The 22479-nt window shown below is 46.2% G+C and overlaps 1 protein-coding gene across 1 annotated transcript in view; it reads left to right on the top strand.

Moving 5' to 3' along the window:
* The window catches only part of LOC129715098 (insulin receptor substrate 1-B-like), a 140617-nt gene that overhangs the window by 114349 nt on the left and 3789 nt on the right, over positions 1–22479 (top strand).

Consider the following 22479-nt stretch of genomic DNA (forward strand, 5'->3'; position numbering starts at 1 on the left):
AGAAACATAGAAATTAGGTGCAGGAGTAGGCCATTCGGCCCTTCGAGCCTGCACCGCCATTCAATATGATCATGGCTGATCATCCAACTCAGTATCCCGTACCTGCCTTCTCTCCATACCCCCCTGATCCCCTTAGCCAGAAGGGCCACATCTAACTCCCTCTTAAATATAGCCAATGAACTGTGGCCTCGAGTACCCTCTGTGGCAGAGAGTTCCAGAGATTCACCACTCTCTGTGTGAAAAAAGTTCTTCTCATCTCGGTTTTAAAGGATTTCCCCCTTATCCTTAAGCTGTGACCCCTTGTCCTGGACTTCCCCAACATCTTATAGGGGTGTATACATTCATGAGAGAAATAGATCGGGTAAATGCAGAATCATTTACCCAGAGTAGGGGAATGAAGAACCAGAGAACATAGTTTTATGGTGAAGGGGTAAAGATTTAATAGAAACCTGAGGGGCAACCTTTTTCCACAAAGGGTGGTGGGTAGATAGAACGAGTTGCGATAGGTGGTAGTTGAGGCAAATAATGTCACAATGAGACCAAGTCAGTGGATATTTCTAAGGCAAATTCTTGATCAGAACGGGTGTCGAGGGTTATGGGGAAAAGGCAGAAAAATGGGATTAGGAGACAGAGATCAGCCATGACTGAATGGCGGAGTAGACTAGACGGGGCCAAACGGCCAAATTCTACTCCTATAACTTGTGAACAATGTTTAAAAACGACAGATATGTGGATAGGTTTAGAGGGATATGGGCCAAACATGCAGTGAGGTTGAATTGGTGTAGACGGGGCACGTTGGTCGGTGTGGGCAAGTTGAGCGAAGGGCCTGTTTCCGCGCTGTAACGTTAACCCTCAGAAACTTACAGTAGACAATCACGGAGAGGTCCAAGGACTGCAAAGGCCTTTGAAATCATAAATTATAGTTTTAAAGGCATAGTATTGCTCGATTGGGAGGACTATAGTTTAACCAATATCCAGGACATGCTGCTGAGTGAGAAATTATCTCACTCAGATAATACAAAATACAGAGGAAGGACATTATTGCCATAGAGGGAGTGCAGAGACGGTTCACCAGACTGATTCCTGGGATGTCAGGACTGTCTTATGAAGAAAGACTGGATAGACTTGGTTTATACTCTCTAGAATTTAGAAGATTGAGAGGGGATCTTATAGAAACTTACAAAATTCTTAAGGGGATGGACAGGCTAGATGCAGGAAGATTGTTCCCGATGTTGGGGAAGTCCAGGACAAGGGGTCACAGCTTAAGGATAAGGGGTAAATCCTTTAAAGCTGAGATGAGAAGAACCTTTTTCACACAGAGAGTGGTGAATCTGTGGAACTCTCTGCCACAGAGGGTAGTTGAGGCCACAGTTCATTGGCTATATTTAAGAGGGAGTTAGATGTGGCCCTTGTGGCTAAGGGGATCAGGGGGTATGGAGAGAAGGCAGGTACGGGATACTGAGTTGGATGATCAGCCATGATCATATTGAATGGCGGTGCAGGCTCGAAGGGCCGAATGGCCTACTCCTGCACCTAATTTCTATGTTTCTATGTTTCTAAATGGGTTTCAGAGAGAGTAGATTTCGAGGACAGGTTCAGAATGATGCAATCTCTTCGGTTGATTTCTGACAACTGTGCATAATAGGCATGCAGCCTGGATCACTTACACTCAGTGAGTCATTCAGGGGCCCAGATACTGCCGATTTAAATTCTTAGCAACTTAGCCAGTTTCACCCCGGTCACTCCCTCTTCTTCCCTCTCACATCAGGCAAAAAGTACAGAGGTTTGTACTGGAGCATTGTGTGCAGATTTAGTCCCCTAATTTGTGGAAAGACATTCTTACAATTGGGGGAGTGCAGCGTAGGTTCACCAGGTTAATTACCGTGATGGCAGGACTGGCATATGATGAAAGAATGGGTCGACTTGTATTCACTGGAATGTAGACGGATGAAAGGGGATCTTATACAAAACATATAACATTCTTAAGGGATTGGACAGGCTAGATGCAGGAAAACTGTTCCTGATGTTGGGGGAGTCCAGAACCAGGGGTCACACACAGTTTAAGAATATGGGGTCGGCCATTTAGGACTGAGATGAGAAAAAACCTTTTCACCCAAAGAGTTGTGAATCTGTGGAATTCTCTGCCACAGAGGCAGTGGAGGCCGATTCGCTGGATGTTTTCAAGTTGGATAGAGTTCTTGGGAGTAATGGAATCAAGGGATATGGGGAGAAAGCATGAACAGGGTACTGATTTTGGATGATCAGCCATGCAAGCCTATTTTCTGTTTCTATGTCTATGTTTGAAAACATACACCTTCCAGCTGTTATCGGGCAACTGTCCTCTCATCAACTCCAGTATGGTCCTGACCTCCCATCTACAGTCTCTCATTGGAGACCTTTGAGCTATCTTTAATCGGACTTCATTGTTATATATTGCACTGAATGTTATAAACCCTTTATCCTTTATCTGTGCACTGTGGACAGCTTGATTGTATTCATGTGTAGCCTTTCTCCCTGACTGGATAGCACGCAAACTAAACGCTTTTCACTGTACACGAGACAATTATAAACTAAACTAAATTCTTCGCATCTTCATGTTGGGAAAGAATGACTATTACTATGGGTAGCGGTGCACTGGGCAGTGTAAGGTTGAGAACAGCTGTCAAACTGGTGGTAGGAGAGTGAAGGGAGACACAAAATACTAGAGTAACTCAGCGGGTCAGGCAGCATCTCTGGAGAGAAGGAATGGGCGACGTTTCGGGTCGAGACCCTTCTTCAGACTGAACAGTAGAAGAGAGAATGTAGGTGTGGGAAGGAACTGCGGATGCTGGTTTACGCCGAATATAGACACAATATAGAAAGATAGAAACATAGAAATTAGGTGCAGGAGTATGCCATTCGGCCCTTCGAGCCTGCACCGCCATTCAATATGATCATGGCTGATCATCCAACTCAGTATCCCGTACCTGCCTTCTCTCCATACTCTCTGATCCCCTTAGCCACAAGGGCCACATCTAACTCCCTCTTAAATATAGCCAATGAACTGTGGCCTCAACTACCCTCTGCGGCAGAGAGTTCCAGAGATTCACCACTCTGTGTGTGAAAAAAGTTCTTCTCATCTCGGTTTTAAAGGATTTCCCCCTTATCCTTAAGCTGTGACCCCTTGTCCTGGACTTCCCCAACATCGGGAGCAATCTTCCTGCATCTAGCCTGTCCAACCCCTTAAGAATTTTGTAAGTTTCTATAAGATCTCCTCTCAATCTCCAAAATTCTAGAGAGTATAAACCAAGTCTATCCAGTCTTTCTTCATAAGACAGTCCTGACATCCCAGGAATCAGTCTGGTGAACCTTCTCTGCACTCCCTCTATGGCAATAATGTCCTTCCTCAGATTTGGAGACCATATGACATGGTGGCGCAGCGGTAGAGTAAAGGCCCTGCCCCACCATGCGAGTTTACTCAAAAAATCAAACTCATGGTAAGTATGTAGCGGGTACGTTGGAGCTCGTGGATGTCTGGTAGCGGCTCGTAACGCTAACGGCAGGTACTCGGGAAACCCGGTAACTCGTGACGTTTTTTCAACAGCGTGAACATTTTCCAAGAGTAAAAAAATACTTGTGATGAAGTACCACCAGTTTGATATTTTTTTAACTCGGGAGAGCTCTTGGGTAAACTCATCATGGGACAGGGGCTTTACTGCCTCACAGCTCCAGAGACCCGGGTTCAATCCTGATTACGGACACTGTCTGTGCGGAGTTTATATCTTCTGCCCGTGACCTGCGTGGGTTTTCTCCAAGATCTTCGGTTTCTTCCCACCCCCCCAAAGACGTACTGGTTTGCCGGTTAATTGATTTGGTATGAATGAAAAGTGTCGCTAGTGTGTGTAGGATAGTGTTAATGTGCGGGGATCGCTGGTCGATGCGGACCAATGGTCACCAATGAGACAACATCTAAGGCAACTGAACCATCGCACCACATCTAGAGAGCTGTCCTGAACTATTATCTACCTCATTGGTGGCCTCCTTGGTGACCCTTGAAATATCTTTGACCAGACTTTACTGGCTTTACCTTGCACTAAACGTTATACCCATATCTATCTGGCCTGATAGATGACCTGATTGTATCGATATTATATATATATATATCTATATAGCTTTATATAACTATATTATATATATACACTTTGCACTAAACGTTATACCCATATCTATCTGGCCTGATAGATGACCTGATTGTATCGATATTATATATATATATATCTATATAGCTTTATATAACTATATTATATATATACACTTTGCACTAAACGTTATACCCATATCTATCTGGCCTGATAGATGACCTGATTGTATCGATATTATATATATATATATCTATATAGCTTTATATAACTATATTATATATATACACCTTGCACTAAACGTTATACCCATATCTATCTGGCCTGATAAATGGCGTGATTGTATCTATTATATCAGGATCAGAATCAGACTTTATTCGCCAAGTATGTTTTGCAACATACGAGCAATTTCAATGGCTAGGTCAGTTAGTTCGAGGCGATCTGCTCCCGCATCGAGGGGGATGTCAGCACCCCCGCGCCGGGTCGGGCGATCGAACCTAGCCCGAGATATCTAAACGGCTCGATTGTAATCATGTATTGTCTTTCCGCTGACTGGTTAAAACGCAACAAAAGCTTTTCATTGTAACACAGTACACGTGACAATAAACTAAACTGAACTGAAATCAGTGGGCTGAAGTGCCTGTTTCTACGTGGTATCTCCAAACAAAACCTCTTTGTAGGAAGGAACTGCAGATGCTGGATTAAACCAAAGACAGACACAAAATGCTGGAGTAACTCAGCGGGACAGGCAGCATCTCTGGAGAGAAGGAATGGGTGAGGTTTCTGAAGAAGTGACTTGATCCGAAACATCACCCGTTCCTTCTCTCCAAACAAAACCCCTGTTCTCCACCCACTCCTGTCTTTCTCTCCATCCCAGACCAAGTCCATAACAAACAACCTGGATTTCCATGCATTTTAACTCCAGTCTAAAGAGCAAATAACATTTTTCATACGGCTGCCCTCTGATTCTGAAAGGCAGAAACAAGTGAGGCCCAGAGTGAGGGGGGTTGAGAGACAAACTCGAGACCCAGTCTCCCTTGTTTAAATGTTCCAGCAGGAATGTCTGCAATGAAATTAAAGAACAGTCTAATCCTTTCATGATATCCAATCCCTGATGTGTCATATTCCAGCTTGACAATTTTTATTAACCCAATCCGACCCTTCCATCTGTTATTATGAGTATATAGCGTCATACAGCGCAGAGAGAGACCCTTCAGCCCAACTTGTCCATGCCGACCAAGATGTCTCACCTGGCCCATATCCTCGCTAGAATTTAGAAAATTGAGGGGGGATCTGATAGAAACGTACAAAATTCTTAAGGGGTTATACAGGCTAGATGCAGGAAGATTGTTCCCGATGTTGGGGAAGTCCAGAACAAGGGGTCACAATTTAAGGATAAGGGGGAAGTCTTTTAGGACCGAGATGAGAAAAACATTTTTCTTTTCACACAGAGAGTGGCGAATCTGTGGAATTCTCCGCCACAGAAGGTAGTTGAGGCCACACAGTTCATTGGCTATATTTAAGAGGGAGTTAGATGTGACCCTTGTGGCTAAAGGGATCAGGGGGTATGAAGAGAAGGCAGGTACAGGATACTGAGTTGGATCAATCAATCAATCAACCAATCAATCAATCAATCAACCTTTATTGTCATCTTGCAAGCAACAGTTGTACAGTGCAAAATGAAAAGACGTTTCCCAGGGAATACCGGAGCATCGCACATGAAATTTAAAACATTTCACACATAGTAACACTAAAAACAATCCAGTCCCTGATGGAACAGTATAAATAGTTAAAAGCAGGTAATACAACAACGTTAAAATACAGTAAAACCAATCATAAAAATGTCCGGGGCAGCTGATTTGAGTGGCCAGTGCCAGTTATTAAAGTGTCCGTGCCAGCCGCAGAATCAGGTGACTGTGAGTACAGAGTGACTGTTTAGCAGCCTCACAGCCTGTGGCAGGAAGCTGTTTAGCAGTCTGGTAGTCCGGGCTTTGATGCTGCGATATCTCTTGCCTGATGGCAGGAGATCCAGGTGTATGTGGAGGGGGTGCAGTTTGTCCTTAGCAATTCTCTGAGCTTTTTTCAGACAGGATGATCAGCCATGATCATATCGAATGGCGGTGCAGGCAAGAAGGGCCGAATGGCCTCTACTCCTGCACCTATTTTCTATGTTTCTAAACCTTTCCTATCCGTGTACCTGTCCAAATGTCTGGTAAATGTTTTTGTAGTACCTACCTCAACTACCGTCCCTGGCAGCTTGTTCCATACGCACCACAATTAGTGTAAAAAAGACACCCCTCAGATTCCTGTTAAATATTTCCCACCTCTCCCCTTCACCCCATGACCTCCGGTTCTTGATTCCCCTACTCTGGATAAAAGACAGAGCATTCACCCTATTCCCATCGTGATTTTGTACGCCTCTATAAGATCACCCCTCATCCTCCTGCGCTCCAAGGAATAAAGACCCAGCTCAACCTCTCCCTAAAGCACAGGCCCTCAAAATCCTAGCAATATCCTCGTAAATCTTCTTCTTCTTGCGTGTGGCCTAAAGTTGTACGACAACTTGTTCTATTTGATCTTATTTGATTGTGCACACCGGGTTGATTGCATTGGTTGAAACAGGGCGGACCACGTGAAGGTTGCAATCTCCCACCCCGTAAATCTTCTCTGCGGGTCTTTTCAGTTTAACGACATCCATTCCTATAGCAGGGTGACAAAAACTGAGCACAATACTCCAAATGGGGCCTCACCAACATGTTGTACCACAGTTACATAACGTCCCAACTTCTATACTCAATATGTGGAGGGAAGAACTGCAGGTACAGGTTTAAATCAAAGGTAGACACAAAATGCTGGAGTAACTCAGCGGGACAGGCAGCATCTCTGGAGAGAAGGAATGGGTGACGTTTCGAGTCGAGACCCTTCTTCTTCTGAACAGAAATTCAGGAAACGTTCGACCCAAAACATCACACATTCCTTCTCTTCAGAGATGCTGCCTGTCCCGCTGAGTTACTCCAGCATTTTGTATCTATCTTCGATATTGGAGATTAAATATGTCTCAAATAATATTACGTAAAACAATTCTATTTCTGTTCATTGGGCACAAATTAGCTGCAACGTTTGCTGACGTTACATGTTTAAAGTGCTTTATTGGTTGTTAAGTGCTTGCAAAGTTCTGCGATCGTTAATGCCAGAGTTTAGTTACCGTTAAGGATCATCCGATCAAGGTGTTTATGGAAGTATAGAATGAAGGTAAATATATTCTCTTCTGGGTGGAGTCCAGCACAAAGAGGAATAATCTAATAAATTACAGATCAGAAAGCAGCAGAAGTCTGTAACTCTTGCCTTCAGAGCGACTTTGGATGGCTGGGGTCAAAAGAAAGCTTCAAGATTGGGATTCAATGTTATTTATTTGGGCGGTACGGTGGCACAATGTAGAGTCGCTGCTTTATAGCGCCAGAGTTCGATCCTGATCACGGGCGCTTGTCTGTACAGAGTTTGCACGTTCTCCCCTTGACCTGCGTGGGTTTTCTTCGAGATCCTCGGTTTAATCCCACTCTCCGAAGACGTACATGTCTGTAGGTTGATTGGTTTGGTTTTAAAAATGTAAAAGATATCCCTAGTGTGTGTAGGGTAGCGTTAATGTGTGGGGATAGCTGGCCCGTGTGGACCCGGTGGACCAAAGGGCTTTAGAGATACACGTTGTATCTCTAAACAAAACTAAACTAAATTAAAATTGGCTCAAATTATAAATTAATAATGGTGAAATTAATATGCGGAACAGATCAGACATAGAAACATAGAAACATAGAAATTAGGTGCAGGAGTAGAGGCCATTCGGCCCTTCGAGCCTGCACCGCCATTCAATATGATCATGGCTGATCATCCAACTCAGTATCCCCGTACCTGCCTTCTCTCCATACCCCCTGATCCCCTTAGCCACAAGGGCCACATCTAAACTCCACACTCCTCTTAAATATAGCCAATGAACTGGCCTCAACTACCCTCTGTGGCAGAGAGTTCCAGAGATTCACCACTCTCTGTGTGAAAAAAGTTCTTCTCATCTCGGTTTTAAAGGATTTCCCCTTTATCCTTAAGCTATGATCTAATTAAATGCCGGAGCAGTCTCAAGGACTGTGTGCCCATTTTCCTTTACAGATGCTGCCTGACCCGCTGAGTTCTTCCGGCATTTTGTGTTTTTTTCTCTCAAGATTCCAGCAAAGGCAGTCTCGGACGGCATAATCTGGGCGCTGTTGACGGCTTGATTGTATTCATTCATGTTTTGTCTTTTCTATGCCTCGAAAGCATGCAAACAAAAACAATTTTTGCTGTACCTTTCACATGGAAGGTCACAGTAATAAACTCAACTAAAACTGAACTTCGTCCCAAAAGAGCTTATTTAATTACTGTTTAATAACGGGAAAAAAAATCATACCTAAATGCCTCAACACCAACGATAAATATGTGGATTTCAAATATGTCCAAAATGTTACACCTGGAAGACATGAGATTCCTCCTAGCAGGCAAACCAGACCATTTCCAAAAGATTTGGTCTCCATTTATCGATTTATTACAAGTATAGGGTGCAACATAACTTTGAAAATGAATGGTTTCAGGACCTGGTGAGGGGTGTGTAACATACGAAGTAGGTATATCCCTTATATCTTTTATAACTTTTACATATCTTCTGTTCTCTATTTCTCTCTTTCCTTTTCATTGGCTTTCTTCTTAACTCTTTTTCGAGTTTTACGTTTCTAAGGGTCTCTCTTGATCACTCTTTCACGCACTTACATTTTTCCCCACACCAAATCCTGGCATCACATCACTCCAGTCCTCAAACAACTCCACTGGCTTCCCATCTCCCACCGGATCACCTACAAAATCCTGGTCCTCACCTACAAAGCCCTCCACCATCTGCCCCCCCCCCCCACCATATCTCACTGACCTCCTCTCCCCCTACCAACCCTCACGGTCCCTCAGATCCACATCAGCCGGTCTCCTCTCCATCCACAAGTCCAACCTCCGCAGTTTTGGGGACAGAGCCTTCTCCAGGGCAGCTCCCAGGCTCTGGAACTCCCTCCCCCAACTGATCCGCAATTCCGTGTCCCTCACCATCTTCCAGTCCCGCCTCAAGACCCATCTCTTCACCTCTGCCTATCCTTAGCCCCACGTCCCCCTCCCTTTTCATCTGTGCTTGAATTGCCTCATATTGTGTTTTGAATTGAGTTCTGTCTTTACTTTGTGTACTAGTCATGTCTCTACTATTTATTTCATTCCCCTTACATGTTTTTCCTCTACCTGCTAAATTTTTGTAAGGTGTCCTTGAGACTCTTGAAAGGCCCCCATAAATAAAATGTATTATGATTATTATTTACTATCCTATCTAACTCTCTTTACTTTTCTTATTTTTTAAATTTAAAATATGAAGTGGTACAGGAAATATATTATGTTATTTTTGGCTTATGTAATGTACACTACTTCTAATAAATTAAAAAATAAATTAAAAAAAAACTGAACCAGATAGGATGCTTCCCATGGAGCGTCTGCTAAAGTTGGGAAGAGTCATTTGGACGAGCTTTTTGAGAAAGTAGAGGTGTCGGTAGACATTCTTGGCTGTAGTGTCAAAATAGATGGACAATTTGCCCGGGAACCTGACCTCAAGGACTTGCAGATTTCCTATTTCAGTCTCTTGGGGGAGTGGGAGATTGCAACCTTCACGTGTTTCGACGAATGCAATCAACCTGGTGTGCATAATCAAATAAGCTCAAGTTGTCCTACAACTTTAGGCTGTGCACGCCACAAGCAAGAAGAAGAAGTCTCTTGGGGTTTGTTCCTTTGGTCTGCCCCCCTCAGAATATCATCTTTGCCTTGCTCTGATGCTGAAAATCCCACGGTACGAGTTCATTCCAAGAGCTCTCCCGAGTTTAAAAAAAATCAAACTCCTGGTAAGCACGGAGAATGAATGTAGCGGGTACGTCGGAGCTCGGGGACATAGAAACATAGAAATTAGGTGCAGGAGTAGGCCATTCGGCCCTTCGAGCCTGCATCGCCATTCAATATGATCATGGCTGATCATCCAACTCAGTATCCCATCCCTGCCTTCCCTCCATACCCCCTGATCCCCTTAGCCACAAGGGCCACATCTAACTCCCTCTTAAATATAGCCAATGAACTGTGTGGCCTCAACGTCTCTTAGCGGCCCGTAACGCTAACGGCAGGTACTCGGGAAGACTCGCTAACGGTAGGTAAGCACGGGAAGACTCGTGAAGATTTTTCAACATGTTGAAAAATGTCCGTGTACCGATGAGCGGCCATTACTGTAAATCTCCGAGTTGGAATCAGAGCTCTTGGAATGAACTCGTACCGTGGGACAGGGCTATTAGTCCTACACCCTCCCCCTACTCAACGTGCTATCTCCAAATCAAGCTCTTGCATTTATGGAAATGGAAGATTTCCTCCTCTGCTGTGATCTCCTGGGCTTCCAAAAGCAAATTCTGTCGAAGTATCCCGATCTGAAGTGTCACCTATCCATGTTCTCCAGAGATGCTGCCTGATCTGTTGCGTTTACTCCAGCACTATGTCACCTATAACATCAGTAGCCATTTCTTAATTCAACCTGCTTCAACACCTCCACCCAAAACTGGCAAAAATTCCCCCAGCACCTTTAAAAAATGGAAAAGTGCTTCACAAGAGCCGTTGAGGCACTGGGACTAAGATGTATCAGGCTGGGCTCATCTCACTGTAGAGAAGAGAATACTGAGTGGAGGATCTACAATGTTTGTAAGCATTGTTGGGGCCAAGGTCGAGGAGTAAGGCCCCTGTCCCACTTAGGAAACCTGAACGGAAACCTCTGGAGACTTTGCGCCCCACCCAAGGTTTCCGTGCGGTTCCCGGAGGTTGCCGGAGGTTGCAGGTAGTGGAAGCAGGTAGGGAGACTGACAAAAACCTCCGGGAACCTCATGGAAACCTTGGGTGGGGCGCAAAGTCTCCAGAGGTTTCTGCTCAGGTCTCCTAAGTGGGACAGGGGCATAACTTTCACTTCTGAGGTGGAAGATGAGATAGTTTAGTAAATACTACGCTTGAATCTTTATCCTGGAAGAGTCTGAAGAAGGGGGTCGACTCGAAACGTCACCTATTCCTATTTCCCAGTAATGCCGCCCGACTCACTGAGTTACTCCAGCTTTTTGTGTCTATCTTTGGTGTAAGCCAGCATCTGTAGTTCCTTCCTACATTTTACGTGTAGTTTAGTTTTAGAGACACAGCACGGAAACAGGCCCTTCGGCCCATCGAGTCCCCGCCGCCCAACGATCCCTGTGCACTACGGACAGCCAATTAACCGACAAACCTGTACACCTTTGGAATGTGAGGGGGGGGAAACCGGATCACCCGGAGAAAACCCACACGGCTACGAAGAGAACATGCAAACTCCGTACAGACAGCACCTGCAGTCAGGATCGAACCTAGGGCTCTGGCGCTATGAGGCAGCAATTCTACCACTTCGCCACCCTTCCGAGACAGATAACACCGGTCGAAAACCAGTGCCAAGATGCCCAGTTGGTATGCTTGGTCACCATTAAAGCAACGTCAGCAATCACTTTTTAAAGAGCTGTCAAAAACATCTAAAAATATCATGAAATTTGTGTGGGACCGTTATAAAAACAGTGCTAGCAGGTTCCCTCGAGTAACATTACCCTGTTTCTGGAATAGAGGGTGTGGGAGTCCAATTTCAAGCATGAGTTATATCTCGTAGCTCTGGCCACATGAAGTAGCCCTTCAGATTCAGATTCAATTTTAATTGTCATTGTCAGTGTACAGTACAGAGACAACGAAATGCATTTAGCATCTCCCTGGAAGAGCGACATAGCAAACGATTTGAATAAATAATAATAAGTGTCCGGGGGGGGGGGGGGGGGGGGGGTGATTGGCAGTCACCGAGGTACGTTGTTGAGTAGAGTGACAGCCGCCGGGAAGAAGCTGTTCCTCGACCTGCTGGTTCGGCAACGGAGAGACCTGTAGCGCCTCCCGGATGGTAGGAGGGTAAACAGTCCATGGTTGGGGTGAGAGCAGTCCTTGGCGATGCTGAGCGCCCTCCGCAGACAGCGCTTGCTTTGGACAGACTCAATGGAGGGGAGCGAGGAACCGGTGATGCGTTGGGCAATTTTCACCACCCTCTGCAATGCCTTCCGGTCGGAGACAGAGCAGTTGCCATACCATACTGTGATGCAGTTGGTAAGGATGCTCTCGATGGTGCAGCGGTAGAAGTTCACCAGAATCTGAGGAGACAGAAGCGTCACAACACAACCAACGCGTTTGCTGCTGGCAAGGGTTGGCCAATAATGTCAAATTCTCTGATGCTGGGTAACCTGTGACCAACCCCCATAAGATCATAAGTGATACGAGTAGAATTAGGCCATTCGGCCCATCAAGTCGTTACGGAGAAAGGTTGAACAAGTTAGGGCTTTATTCTTTGGAGCGCAGAAGGTTAAGGGGGGACTTGATAGAGGTCTTTAAAATGATGAGAGGGATAGACAGAGTTGACGTGGATAAGCTTTTCCCACTGAGAGGAGGGAAGATGCAAACAAGGGGACATGACTTGAGAATTAAGGGACTGAAGTTTAGGGGTAACATGAGGGGGAACTTCTTTACTCAGAGAGTGGTGGCTGTGTGGAATGAGCTTCCAGTGAAGGTGGTGGAGGCAGGTTCGTTTTTATCATTTAAAAATAAATTGGATAGTTATATGGACGACAAAGGAATGGAGGGTTATGGTCTGAGCGCAGGTGTATGGGACTAGGGGAGAATACGTGTTCGGCACGGACTAGAAGGGTCGAGATGGCCTGTTTCCGTGCTGTAATTGTTATATGGTTATAAGTCTACTCCATTCAATCATGACTGATCTATCTATCACTCCCTCCTAATCCCATTCTCCTGCCTTCTCCCCATTACCTCTGACACCTGTACTAATCACAATCTATGTACCTCTGCCTTAAAACCATCCACTGACGGCCTCCTGTGGCAAAGAATTCCACGATTCACCACCATCTGACTAAAAGACATTTCTCCTCATCTCCTTCCTAAAAGAACGTGCCGTCATTCTGGGGCTGTGACCTCCAGTCCTAGACTCTCCCACTAGTGGAAACATCTTCTCCACATCCCACTCTATCCAGGGCCTTTCACTATTATGTATGTTTCAATGAGGTCCCCCCTCCATCATTCTTCTAAACCAGCGAGAACAGGCCCAGTGCCGACAAACGCTCACCATGGGTTAACCTACTCATTCTTGGGTAGACGAAAATGCTGGAGAAACTCAGCGGGTGAGGCAGCATCTGTGGAGTGAAGGAATAGGTGACGTTTCGGGAAACTCAGCGGGTGAGGCAGCATCTATGGAGCGAAGGAATAGGTGACGTTTCGGGAAACTCAGCGGGTGAGGCAGCATCTATGGAGCGAAGGAAATAGGTGACGTTTCGGGTCGAGACCCAAGGGTCTCGGCCCGAAACGTCGCCTATTTCCTTCGCTCCATAGATGCTGCCTCACCCGCTGAGTTTCTCCAGAATTTTTGTCTACCTTCGATTCTTTCTTTAAACACTACTCAGCCTGGGTGATTCTTGTAACCCTCCCCCCCCCCCCCCCCCCCCCCACCTACTGACGCGAACCTTGGCTTCCCTGGTTGCAAATCCTCAGGTTTTCCTAAAACCTCTGGCCTTTGTCCCACATCTGTCTATCAGAAAGCCGGCCTCACCTGTATCTACCGATTACCTATTTTACGGCGGCCACATCAAGGGCGCTTGTCTGTACGTTCTTCCCCGTGACCTGTGTGGATTTTCCCCGCCTGCTCCAGTTTTCCCCCCACGCTCCAAAGACGTGCAGGTTTGAATGTTAATTGACATGGTAAATATTGCAAATTGCCCCCTCGTGTGTAGGACAGTGTTAGTGTGCGGGGATCGCTGGTCGGCGCGGGCTCGGCGGGCCGAATGGCCTGTAGCTAAACCAAATTAAAATAAAGTCTGAACCCGAATTGTCACCCTTTCCTTCTCTCCAGAGATGCTGCCCCCCCCCCCCCCCCCCCCCCCCCCCGCTGAGTTACTCCAGGATTCTGTGCCAATCTAAACTAAACCTGGATTTTTGGAAAGTGCAGGTTAAAAAAAAGCACACGGGCCACAAGGAGGTAGGTTGGAAGATCAGGAATTCAACTTAAACATGCCGTGCTTTGAGCTGCCCCTCTTCCCAGCTTCCTTCCATTCCCCCCAACAATTACTCTGACCCTGAATGTCACCTATCTATGTTCTCCAGGGAGGCTACCTGACCTGCTGAGTTATTCCACCACTTTGTGTTCTTTTTTATCAAGGAATAATTGATGGGTGGGTGGCAGGAGAGTCCCCATGTAGTGGGTGATATAAGGCCTGCACAGGCTTCTAAAGGACGCTGCAGTAGGCAGCCTCCTAGTTTGCAGGGCACTTAAGGACAGAGATTGTCAGGGAGATGCCTGTAAGCACACAAGTGTCTCTATGAATGCCTGTAATTTACTAGCGCCAACACCCGCTGTCAGATGCTTCTTCTGGATTAGTTTGGTTAATTTATTATTATCATTACATGTACCGAGATGTAGTGGAACACTTTGTTTTGCACTCCGTCCGGGCAGATCATAGCGTGCACAAGTAGATACAAACATCAGATAATGCAAAAGAGAAGACAAATCCAGAATGTAGTACATAGCATTTCAGCTGCAGGGAAAGTGCAGGTTAAAGAAAAGCACACGGGCCACAAGGAGGTAGGTTGGAAGATCAAGAATTCAACTTAAAAAGTGTGAGAGAAAAAAATCCAGATTGTAGTACATAGCATTTCAGCTACAGGGAAAGTGCAGGTTAAAAAAAGTGTAAAGGCCACTACGAGGCAGTTTGGGAGATCGAGAATTCAACTTAGAGTGTGAGAGACAAAAATCCAGATTGTAATATATAGCATTTCAGCTACAGGGAAAGTGCAGGTTAAAAAAGTGTCAAGGCCACTACGAGGCTGGTTGGGAGATCAAGAATTCAACTTAGAGTGTGAGAGAAAAAAAATCCAGATTGTAGTACATAGCATTTCAGCTACAGGGAAAGTGCAGGTTAAAAAAGTGTAAAGGCCACTACGAGGCTGGTTGGGAGATGAAGAATTCAACTTAGAGTGTGAGAGAAAAGAAAATCCAGATTGTAGTATATAATAGACAATAGAGAATATACCAACTTTTTGTTGTGGTGGTAGAGGAATTGCAGCGGTCTTTACGCTGCCTGGGAGAATGGAGTTGATGTGTGCCATGACCAACATCTCAAAGCATTTTATCGTGATTGGTGTCAGAAAAGCTTCGTTTTGGCACTAGGATAATGGTGGTCATCTTAAGGAGGGTAAGATCCTCCGACAAGAGTAGGGAGAAGTTAAAGATGTCCAGGAATACTCCAACTAGCTGGTCCGCACAGGTTCGAAGGACAGGGACAGGGACTCCATCGGAGCCAGTTGTATCCCATGAGTTCAGTCTCAGGAAGGGCAAGCTGCAACAGTCACCCTAGGCCAGTGATGGAGGCTTGGCAGCCGTTACTTGTGAACCTTGAAGGGAAGACAGCACAATCAACCTGTTAAAATAATGAAGGTGAGCAGGGGGACCAAAGCATGCATAGACATAGAAACATAGAAATTAGGTGCAGGAGTAGGCCATTCGGCCCTTCGAGCCTGCACCGCCATTCAATATGATCATGGCTGATCATCCAACTCAGTATCCCATCCCTGCCTTCTCTCCATACCCCCCCTGATCCCCTTAGCCACAAGGGCCACATCTAACTCCCTCTTAAATATAGCCAATGAACTGGCCTCAACTACCCTCTGTGGCAGAGAGTTCCAGAGATTCACCACTCTCTGCGTGAAAAAAGTTCTTCTCATCTCGGTTTTAAAGGATTTCCCCTTTATCCTTAAGCTGTGACCCCTTGTCCTGGACTTCCCTAACATCGGGAACAATCTTCCTGCATCTAGCCTGTCCAACCCCTTAAGAATTTTCTAAGTTTCTATAAGATCCCCTCTCAATCTTCTAAATTCTAGAGAGTATAAACCAAGTCTATCCAGTCTTTCTTCATAAGACAGTCCTGACATCCCAGGAATCAGTCTGGTGAACCGTCTCTGCACTCCCTCTATGGCAATAATGTCCTTCCTCAGATTTGGAGACCAAAACTGTACGCAATACTCCAGGTGTGGTCTCACCAAGACCCTGTACAACTGCAGTAGAACCTCTCTGCTCCTATACTCAAATCCTTTTGCAATGAAAGCTAACATAAATGCAGAAGCCCCAAAGACTCAATAAAGACTGCTAGGTATGTCAATTAACTCAAAACCGAGATCATGACTCATGTGGCAAACATGTTGTGTCAGATAGTGTTTCATTCGAGTGGTGTTTGTATGGCCGTCCGTTTAACCGAGGCCTTCAGTCACCAGGAATATCAAACCGATTTAGCAGGGGATATACTTAACCGTTTTATATATAAGAATATCCCTTTCAGCACACCGACTATTTTTAGCTTTACTCAGCGGGTAGTGTTCTTGCTTCCAAACCCACAGCACCAGAGTCGGTGTTGAAAGAGAGCTGCTTCTTCTAAAAACACGTTCCTGTCTGCCTCCGCAGGCCCTTCAGCCCAACGAGCCCATACCGGCCAGCTACACTGGTCCCACCTGCCTACATTTGTCCCATATCCCTCCAAACCTGCCTCATCCATGTACCTGTTTAACTCTTGATCTGTTCAATTAATTTAATCAATCTCTGTAAAGCACTTTGGTTCAAATACTGGTTTTGTTGAAAAGTGCTATATAAATAAACATTATTATTATTATTATTTATAACCATATAACCATATAACAATTACAGCACGGAAACAGGCCATCTCGGCCCTACAAGTCCGTGCCGAACAACTTTTTTTTCCCCTTAGTCCCACCTGCCTGCACTCGTACCATAACCCTCCATTCCCTTCTCATCCATATGCCTATCCAAGTTATTTTTAAATGATACCAATGAACCTGCCTCCACCACTTCCACTGGAAGCTCATTCCACACCGCTACCACTCTCTGAGTAAAGAAGTTCCACCTCATATTACCCCTAAACTTCCGTCCCTTAATTCTGAAGTCTTTCTTAAATGATGGGATAGTCCCAGCCTCGACAACCACCTCTGGCAGCTTGTTCCATACAACCACCGGCCACCCTTTGTGTGAAAAAGTGACCCGTCAGGTTCCTATTAAATCAGTTTCTCTTTCCCCTTAAACCTATGTCCTCTGGTCCTCGATTCCCCCACACTCTGGGCAAGAGACTCTACCCAATCTATTCCTGAAGGTGAGGTATAAGTTCCCCAGACGCTTCAGAACCAGAATTCACCACTTCTCCTGCCTAATAATTTTCTTCAAAGACCAAGACTGAAAAGCTGATTAAAGTGCGTTGTTTGTGGGAACGGGATGAATACAAATTAGTGGCTGCATCACTCCCATTTGAACAGGGAGAGCACTTCAACATAAAGTACTTCATGGTCTGGTGAGCACTTTCTCAATGAAAGTGCTACCTTTGCTTTTGAAGCATTTATTATTCATTGCAAAATGAGCCTAGAATGTCGACGTGATGACGGTTTAGAAGGATGAGCGGGGTCGTCATTGAAACTTTGAGGAAACGTTGAGGCTGCTACTGCGGGTCTGCGGACGGTGGCACCGGGAGCCCGCAGGTCCCTGGAGGGGGACCGCTTTTCAGGGCTCCTGCAACGGCGACTTCTCCCGCCCGAGTTGCGGGGTCGAAGAGCTCCTGGAGCGGGGCCTACATCACTGCCCCGCGCGGCTTGGAATGGCCGCGGGACTCTGCGAGCGCACACCGGGGTCTCCAACACCAAGACCCAGTGTGCGACCTCGCACCACCCGGCGTGGCTTTAATGGCCGCGGGACAATCGCCATCGCCAGCCGGGGGCTTTGACTTTGACTCTGACATCGGGAGGGGGGGGGGGAGAGTGCAGTGGAGAGATAAGTTTTTTTTGGCCTTCCATCACAGCTATGTGATGGATGTTTATGTAAAATGTAAATTATGTTGTGTCTGGGGTCTATTTGTGTGTAATGTATGGCTGCAGAAACGGCATTTCATTTGGACCTCCAGGGGTCCAAATGACAATTAAATAGACTATTGACTATTGACTATTGACTATTGAAACTTACCGAATAGTGAAAGGCCTGGATAGAGTAGATGTGGAGAGGATGTTTCCACTGGTGGGAGAGTCTAGGACCAGAGGCCTCAACCTCAGAATTAAAGGACGTTCCTTTAGGAAGACGATGAGGAGGAATTTCTTAAGTCAGAGGGTGGTGAATCTGTGGAATTCATTGCCACAGCCGGTGGTGGAGGCCGTCAATAGATTCTTGATTCGTGCGATGTCAGGGGTTATGGGCAGAAAGAAGGCAGGAGACTGGGGTTAGGAGGGAGAGATAGAATGGGAGTGATTGAATGGCGGAGTAGACTTGATGGGCCGAATGGGCTAATTCTGCTCCTAGGACCTATGGACATCAGCCACCGTTACTGTGGTAGCAGAGGGGGAGGTGAAGTTGTCAACTGGTCATCTGTTACAGATCCTATTACGCACCCTGTAACTTCAGTTGGAAAACATACCTGTAAAGGCGCGCAAATTACGGGACCTCGTGGTCGTGTAGAGCCGCGATGGTCCCACGAAGGTCAGGCCGTCTGGAGCGGTAGAGTTGCTGCCTTTCAGCGGCAGAGACCCACGTGTGAAACCGGACCGCGTGGGTTTGCTCCAGTTTCATCCCACACTCCAAACACGTGCATTGTCTTCGGTAAAATAGTAGCTCGACTGCTACACCACTGTGCCCCTCTATCTAACCAATACCTAGCCAATGTGTCAATGTTTGTCCGAGCATGGATTGTGCAAATTAACTGATTTATTTACTAATTACAACAATCACTACACATGGGAGATGGGTACATTGTGGCACACTAAAGTTATAAGATGAGAGTGTGTGTGTGTGTTGGAGTGTGTCTGTGAATGTGTGTGGGTGTGTCTGTGAGTGTGTGTGTCTGTGAGTGTGTGTGTGTGTGTGAGTGTGTCTGTGAGTGTGTCTGTGAGTGTGTGTCTGTGAATGTGTGTGAGTGTGTCTGTGAGTGTGTGTGCGTGAGTGTGTCTGTGAGTGCATGTGCGTGCATGCGTATGCATCCGTGTGTGTGCGCATTTGAGTGAGTGCATGTGTATGAGTGTGCATGTGTGTATGCAAGTGTGTGAGTGTGTCTGTGAGTGCATGTGTGTGCGTGTGTCAAGGTGAGTGCGTGTGCATGCATGCGTATGCATCCACATGTGTGTGCACTTGATTGAGTGCATGTGTATGAGTGTGCATGCAAGTGTGTGCATGTCAGTGTGTCTATGTTTGTGGGCGCGTGTGTATCTATGTACACGTGTGTGAGCGTGCGTGTGTGGGTGACTGTGTGCATGTGAATATGTGTGCATGTGCGATTGTATGTGCGTGTGAACTTGAGTGTGTGTGTGTTCAGGGAGTGGGTTCTTCCTGCAATGTGCAGCCTGGTGTCTAGAGTTTGTCAGCTACAGTGCTGAGTTGGTCAATATCTTGGTGAGAGGCCAATTGGACAAGCAAAGCAGAATATATGTTAAAGCACAGAATGTACCCAGATTATAATTAAAAAATGATGGCTGCTTTTTGCTAGCTTGCCAGAGAACATGAGGCTGAGAGAGCTGGGGGAGCCTGCAAGTTGGAAACATTCGAAATGTTAACAGTGTCTAACTCATCGATGATGTGCTTAGTGCAAATGGCCCTTGACTGGTGGAAGAGTCTAGGACTCGAGAGAGCACAGCCTCAGAATAACAGGACGTACCTTTAGAAAGGAGATGAGGAGGAATTTCTTTAGCCAGAGGGTGGTGAATCTGTGTAATTTCTTTAGCCAGAGGGTGGTGAATATGTGGAATTCATTGCCACGAATGGCTGTGGAGGCCACAAGTCAGTGGATATTTTTAAGGCGGAGATTGACACATCCTTGATTAGTGTTCCCTACACATCAGGGATCAATTTACAGAAGGCGACTAGCCGACAAACCAGCACGTCTTTTGGGATGTGGGAGGAAACCGGAGCACCCGGAGGAAACAGAATAGAAACAGGCCCTTCAGCCCACCAAGTCCGCGCGGGCCAGCGATCACCCCGTACACTAGCACTATCTTACACACTAGGGACAATTTACAGAGGCCAATTAACCTACAAACCTGTACTACTTTGGAACGTAGCAGGGAACTAGAGCACCCGGAAGAAACGCACGCGGTCACAGGGAGAAGGGTTCAAACTCCAACCGAGGTCAGGATCGAACCTGGGTCTGTGGCGCTGTGAAATAGTAGCCCTACCAATGATAACGTGATCTCATCAAAAGGTGGAACATGAGAAATACGGACAGAGATCTTATGGCCCCTCTAACCCTCCGCCATTCAGTAAGATCATGGCTGATCTGATCCTGACCTGAGTCCCATTGTCATGTCTTATCCCCTAAGCATTGGCCTCTCTATAGACCAGAGATGAGGGAACATTCATTCTCATCTGTTGTCCAAAATAGATGAGCTCTCATTCTGAAACCATATCTCTTATTTCCAGATTTCACCCTGAGGACCCTGTTGGATCCTTTCAACATCCAACCTTTCAAATCACCTCTAAACTTTAAAATGTAGTTTAGTTTAGAGATACAGTGCGGAAACAGGCCATTTGGCCCACCGAGTCCGTGCCGACCAGCGATCCCCGCACACTAACACTACCCTATACACACACTGGGGACAATTTACATTTACACTTATAGCCAATTATCCTACAAACCTGCACGTCTTTGGAGCGTGGGAGGAAACCGAAGATCTCGGAGAAAACCCACGCAGGTCACGGGGAGAACGTGCAAACTCCGCACAGACAGCGCCCGTAGTCAGGATCGAACCCGGGTCTCTGGCGCTGTGAGGCAGCAACTCTACCGTCCAAGATACTGCAATGTTTTGAATGCTGTTCAAAAGATAAACCTGGCTCCAGATCAGATTGTTGCACGCCATGTGTTTGAGTTTGTCACCATAACTAAGACCTGGCGTTCGAGATTTTGCTGTGATCAGCTTTTATATTTAACCAGGTTTATGGTGCAATTGCCTTGAGTAATACGATCCCTAACATAGTGATCGAAAAAATGCAACTGCACCGAATTAACAGTGCGCTGAGTCCTGGCCTGTGCTGTTTCTAAGAAAAGTCTATGATGATATTATTCTCATAGCAACGAGGGGAAAAGGCCTTGTTTAGTTAAACACACTTTGGAGGTTGTGGTATGGACTGGCATTTGGCAATCTTTTCCTCCTTGCTGGGGCCTGAACATTCAGTCGCTCTCAAGCATAATAGTAAATGAATGAACACTCTACCTCTGCATTCCTGCTACTGAGGTTATCCACTTTGGCGGCAAAAACAAGGGGGCAGATTATTATCTCAAAGGGGTTAGGTTAGGTTAGGTAAGGGGGAGGTGCAGCGAGATTGATCCCTGGGATGGCGGGACTGTCATATGAGGAAAGATAGAAAAGACTAGACTTGTATTCACTGGAGTTTAGAAGGATGAGGGGGAATCTTATAGAAACATATAAAATTACAAAAGGACTGGACAAGCTAGATGCAGGAATAATGTTCCCAATGTTGGGCGAGTCCAGAACCAGGGGCCATACACATAGTCTTAGAATAAAGGGGAGGTCATTTAAGACTGAGGTGAGAAAACACTTTTTCACCCAGAGAGTTGTGAATTTGTGGAATTCCCTGCCACAGAGGGCAGTGGAGGCCAAGTCACTGGATGGATTTAAGAGAGAGTTAGATAGAGCTCTAGTGGCGAGTGGAGTCAGGGGATATGGGGAGAAGGCAGGCACGGGTTATTGATTGGGGACGATCAGCCATGATCACAATGAATGGCGGTGCTGGCTCGAAGGGCCGAATGGCCTCCTCCTGCACCCATTGTCTATGTTTCTCCCTCCCCCAACAGTAAAGTTGCTGCCTCACAGCGCCAGAGTCGCGGATTCGATCCTGACTACAGGTGCCCCTGCCTGCATAGAGTTTGGATGTTCTCCAGGTGCTCCGGTTTCCTCCCACCTTCCAAAGACGTACAGATTGGCTTCGGTAAAACAAAATTATAAACAGCCCCTAATGTGTGTAGGATAGTGTTAGTGTGCGTGGATCGCTGGTCGGCATGGACTTGGTGGGCCGAAGGGCCTGTTTCCCCGTTGTTTCTCGAATCTAAACTAAACTAAGCTAAACCCAGTCGCTCAACACTTTGACCCCCCCTCTCATTCTCACACTGACCTTTCTGTCCTGGGCCTCCAA

Source organism: Leucoraja erinacea, unplaced genomic scaffold, assembly GCF_028641065.1.
Source record: "Leucoraja erinacea ecotype New England unplaced genomic scaffold, Leri_hhj_1 Leri_100S, whole genome shotgun sequence".
NCBI classification, from domain to species: Eukaryota; Metazoa; Chordata; class Chondrichthyes; order Rajiformes; family Rajidae; genus Leucoraja; species Leucoraja erinaceus.